Source organism: Microplitis mediator, chromosome 3 (genome assembly GCF_029852145.1).
Source record: "Microplitis mediator isolate UGA2020A chromosome 3, iyMicMedi2.1, whole genome shotgun sequence".
Classification (NCBI taxonomy): Eukaryota; Metazoa; Arthropoda; class Insecta; order Hymenoptera; family Braconidae; genus Microplitis; species Microplitis mediator.
The window spans coordinates 18,635,873-18,641,815 of NC_079971.1; the positions used below are offsets into that span (position 1 = coordinate 18,635,873).

Genomic DNA, 5,943 nt, shown 5'->3' on the forward strand with positions numbered 1-5,943 from the left:
TATTTTTCTCTCCGTGTGGGATAAGTCAAATCTTATAGTAAAAATATATAACCTGTTACGTTTTCACTGCACGATGTTGACGTTCAGCTCAGCTAGATTCGTAGTATTTCTAATGACAATTAATCATTGTTTTGATGCCAATAGGTGCTATTAAACTACAAATATATTTTTTTTTTGTATCAAATAATATTTATTTACATTTAATAAATTGCTGCTTCTGAGTATGTAGTAAAATCAATCTTTATTCAATGCAACCAAATTGCATCGAACAAAATAGATTACTATAATATTTAATAAGCTTATATTCAACCTCTGTTACATCATTATTGTTAGTGGACATCGATAGACAGTTTTTTTTTATGTTGTTAGTTAAATTAAAAATATATATTTGAAAGATATTGTTATTATATTTTTTTTATATTTCCACACAGAAAACAAGAAATACTCGACTGAAGGTAAATATTCTTGATTCAAGAAATTTTTTTTGGAAACCTAAATTTTCTCAGGTAAAAAGAATAGTACTTATATTCCGAGAAATTTTCTTTTCTTCAAACAAAAAATGTAATACTACTACAAAAAACTAACATATTTTTCGTCAAAAAAATATTTCTTATATATTAAGAAATACAAACTCTTAAAACAAGCAAAAATTTTTTGATTTAAACATAAAAATATGTTGTCTTGAGTAAAATAAATTTTGATTCCAGATAAAAATTTCATGATAATTATTAACTTGGTGTAAAAAAACTTTTCATTTTCCGAATCGTTAAAAAAAATTTCTTATATCAAGATTTTTTTTCTTAGTTCAAAAGTTAACTGTATTTTCTGTATAGAGAAACGAGAGAAACTAAAATTTGAAAGATGCGTTTAGGTTTTCATAAAACGTACTAATAAAGAACCTTATGATCTATAGTGAAATATATTATTGCACGATCGAACAAAATAACGATTACTTATTTTTTAAAAAACTTTCCTAATTATTAATTATTATAATGGTAATTACTAAAACCTTGATTGTTTACACATTCACATAAACAAAGAATTACATTTTATGTTTATTATCCATAAATTGATATTTTCGTTTTAATTCTATTTGTAAATTTAGTAATTTACCAAAAATATTTCAAATTCCCGATTAAAAATATCCATTGTAACATGTGTAAAATGTAAAACTTACAAATTCAAATGCAAGTGATTTCATGGAATTGAAACACAAATTTTCAATTTTCAATCTTTAATGAATGGTTGAATCGAACTACTCAACAAATTTTCTTATTTGGTACTTTAATTTTTACATAACGGCTATAAACTGTAATTTTTACAGTTCTAAAGAGGAATAAATAATTTTTAAAGAAAAAAACTTTCTGTGAGCAAAAGGTAATAATTATTTTATATTTTATTGTGTTCGATTTACATTTTCCAACTGTAAATACTACTGTTTAATTTGCAACTAATTTTTTACTGGATAGAATTTAGAAATTATAGGATACATTTTAACTTTTGTAATTTTGAATATGACAGTCTTGTTTTTACATTTTATTCTGTAACTATTCCAGTTTTCGTTTTTCCGTGAATTTTTTACATCTTTTAAATATTGACAAGCCACGTCGAATGCAACCTTGACGATCAAAATCGGTTTATCTGTTCAAAAGTTACAGATATTTACATACGTACGAACGTACGTACATACATACATTCACTCGGAAATCATCGTGAAATTAGTCAAAATAGTTTCCTAGAACCTCAAAATCTCTTAGAAATTCGATTTTCGAAAATCGGACCGAAACTAATAACTTCCCGAAATTTTGAAAATTTTCAATTTTCTTAGCGGGAAGTTAAAAATAGTCGATTTTTTTCATACAGCCTAATATGGATAGACTGATGTGAGAAATAATTCAAAATTTTTTTAAATGATCGATTATTTTAATTCTAAAATTTATTATTTGGAAGCTTATGGAGATTGAAACTAAATAATATTCTCAAATTAAGGCTCAGATTATAAGCGATTTCTTAACCCCCTTATCAATTTATTTTCAAATAGCAGTAGTAGAGATATCTATTGTTATTGACTAACATAAAATTCAAAGCGTATAAGAAAATATAATAATTATTTTTTTATGTAATTTGTTTTTGCTTATAATTACTTTGTACTCGAAAACACTCGATCCCGATATCGACAAACGGCCAATAAGCTCAGGCAATTAACTTGTCTGATAAAATTTTACCCACAAAATAATCGTTCTGAAATTGATAACTTTTATTTGCCGTCTCTGACGCAAGTTATAGGACAATTAACAACCGGTTTATAGATAAAAAATTTGTTGAATTTGACGTTGAGGGCAGGTGTTAGGTATTTAAAGTTCGCTTGCTGCTCCTATTGATCAAAAGACGACAGAAGTTATCAAAACCTTGACGAACATCAACGATCGGTAAGAAATTATTTTAGCTTCTATATTTTTAATTATAACTTTGAAACTATTGGACTTATGGAAAAAAGTTGAACGACTTGTTTTTTACGAAATTTTATTCCTTACAAATTCATTTCAGTACTTTTTTTATGTATCTTCGATATTTTCCCTGTAATTTAAAATTTTTATAAACGAGAACAGAAAATTTGAATTTGAGCCGATTTATTGATTTTTAATTTAAAATTACGGATAAACTATCAGAGATATAAGAAAAATAATAAGAATCAAGATTGTAAAGAATCAAATTTTCTATAAAAAAGGTCATTAAGATGTGTCATGTAAATGCAATAGTTTCAACGGAATTATTAATTAAAGTTAAACAAATGTTTTAGTTTTAAAAATCGACAAAATAAATTAAAATGTTCAAAATTATTATGATGTTATCAATATTCATGTTAATGATTGGGGTCGTGGTAAATGCTGCTAAATGTTGGGGTGATCCGGTAAGTTTTAAAATTTTTCAACATAAGAGCTTTTGATTACGAGCGTCGCAAGTCCGAATTTCATTTAATTTCACCAAAATCAAAACTAAATTTAAAAAACAAATAAAGCGAATTTTTTTTTATTTTTCCAAGGACTGAGGTAATAAGACCTACAGCGGGACTGGTTTAAAAATATTTTTTAGATGGATTTCAATAGATACAATTTACGAAAAAAAAAATTTCAAATTATAATTATACATGTTTTTTTTTTTCATTTAAGCAAATGAACAATTATTGTCCCTCTGCTGGTGAAATTGTACTCTAGTAAGACAAAAAATTCAACTTTCTACAAAAAAAAGTCTATACCGCGAGTCCGTTAGTTGTAACTTTGAAAAAAGTCCGGCCTTTTATTAAAAACACGAAATAAAAATTTTTTTGAATGTATAATTTCTTATACCTTTTTAAATTTTTAATTTATCAATTCGCGCATAAGGATCTTTTATGTAGGGAATTTAATTTCCTACAAAAAAGTTCAATACCGCGAGTCAATTACTTTAGTGATTAAAAAGTTACTCAAGAAATAAAAATCCATGGAATTAAGATTTTTAAAACATTATTTATTTTAAAGTCCCATAACTTTTTAAGTTTAAAACTTATAAAGACTCGTAAACAAGGGTCACTTTTGTAGAAAATTTAATTTTCTACAACAAAATTAAATTCAAAATAGAAAAAAAAAAATTTTATGTCAATGACGCAAATGATAAAATTTAATATGATATTCCTATAATTTAATTTAAAAATTTTAATTACAGTGTAGTGGAAAAAACCCTTGTTGTGAAGGATACTATTGCTATATATCTGACGATTGGACGCGATATTGTCGCCGAAAATGATAAATGACTTGAAGAAATTAATAATTTTTTTCTTGTAGTAAATTAATGTATGACGCAGAAATAAAAACCTTGTATGGCAAAATACCCAGACTACATGAACACTGTTTAAATTTAAGCAATTTTATAATTTTTATATTACAAAATAATTTCAGCTATTAATATTGATTTAAAATGTGTTTTGAAATGATCTGATGTTTTTGTGGATTATAACTAAGTAGAACAAACAATTAACTCGAAAAGAACGATCGAAAATTGATAAAATTTTCGTGCAAATTTCGTGTGAAAATATTCAGTAGTTTTTGCGTGATGGGCGTTAAAAAAACACCTATTATTTTATAGATATAGATAGAACTATTTATTTATACTAGACATAACATGCTCGCTTCGCTCGCCTTCATTCTTTCAAAAATCCCGCCACTATCTCAGTCGACCAATCGACAAGCGAATAAAATAGTCACAGAAGTGACGCGAAACGATACGACATCCGGCCATCAACTTTTTAGAAGAGGATATTTTCATAAATAAAAAGAGTTTGTATATTGACAAAAAATTTATGAAAAAAAAAAAAAATGTTTTATTTTTTAATGAAAAAGTAGAAGTAAATAATTGTGAAAATTAGTGATGAGCAAAGCAAGACCAAGACCAAGACTAAGACAGTCTTGGTAACGGTCTTGGTCTTGCTTGTCCGGTCTTGGTCTTGGTCTTGCTCAAATACTTGTAGTCTTGGTCTTGGTCTCGGTCTTGCGTATTCAGTCTTGGTCTTGGTCTTGCTCAAATAGTCTGCTATTTATTACTTACTTCGTTTTGGAAATTTTTCAAGGCTTTTTATAAATATAAATTATAAATGATCAATAATCAATATCTATAATTAATTAAGCTTTATTTTACAATAATCAAAAAATTTTACCGTATTCTATTAATTTTAATACATATATTATTATAATATAATATACGTTACTTATACGCATATATTTATTATTTTTTATTTGGTGACCAAGAATTGATGCACAATAGCCATTGAGCCGACTCGTTATTCAATCTATTGCGATGTTTTCGTATCACAAGAGATGCTGTCGAAAACAAACTCTCAGCTGGGACAGATGTAGCCGAAGTTGACAAAAAATATCGAGCCATTTTTGCCAAAATAGGATATTGAAGCTCACGACGTTTCCACCAAAGTAGTGTATCTTCGTTGCTCAATGCTGTAGGCTGACTCAAGTATTGTTCTAACTCTTTTCTCGAGAGTTGAGAAGCTGACGAAGAAGATGGAGCTGAATATAATTTATTGAAATCTATAGTGTCTTCATCTTCCTGACACTCTTCACTTATATCCATTGATAATCCTCCTACTGGCTCTTGAAGTCGATATTCTTCAAATAACTTCTCAACTGTTCTTAGATGCTTACGATCTTATCATATCGTCCTAAGAAAATGGTATGAATAGTTCTAAGAGTAACGAAAACTAGAAAACTTACTCTTCCAATTCTTGAACGCATAAATTGACCTTTTAGTGTAAGAAAAAAAAGTACAAAGTACTCGGAGAAAGTAAAAATATAAAAAAAATTAGCTTAGCTCTACATCAACCATGTGTTATATAACCAGACATCGGAAAAGAATAGTTACTTCAAGAATATTCTTGTAGACCCTTTTTTTTAGACAATGGTAAGGTTTACCAATGCCTTTTTTATATTCGATGTTTAAATTTAGTGGAAGAAACTAGAAAATTTAAACACACAAAATTTTTTGTTTCGACAAAAACTTGTTCATTCTCATTTATCCTATTTACAACGGAAGTTATAATTTTTAGTTTAGTCTTGCACTTTGGTCTTGGTCTTGCATTCTCGGTCTTGGTTTCAGTCTTGTTCTTGTTCATTCGGTCTTGGTCTTGGTCTTGCAAAATCGCAAGACCAAGACCAAGACTGCAAGACCAAGACAGATTTTGCTCAACACTAGTGAAAATTGATATTTGCTCGATTTATTTATTGACTTCTGTAAATTAGTGATATTTTCTTCTCAAACAAATAAGTATAGCCATACATTAAGAATACTTTTTCTATTTATAAATAAAAAAAAAGTATTTTAAAGGAAAAAAAAAAAAGTTTTCCTTTTGTGATGAATTAATGAAGATGCTGATATATACATTTAATTATAATTACATAT

The 5,943-nt window shown here is 27.2% G+C and overlaps 1 long non-coding RNA gene across 1 annotated transcript; it reads left to right on the forward strand.

Moving 5' to 3' along the window:
* The first annotated feature begins 2,270 nt into the window (after nucleotides 1-2,270).
* On the forward strand, nucleotides 2,271-3,890 carry LOC130665327 (uncharacterized). Its single transcript, XR_008989534.1, has 3 exons — nucleotides 2,271-2,429; nucleotides 2,801-2,911; nucleotides 3,703-3,890. It is a non-coding gene; the product is annotated as an uncharacterized LOC130665327 (long non-coding RNA).
* The last annotated feature ends 2,053 nt before the right edge of the window (nucleotides 3,891-5,943 follow it).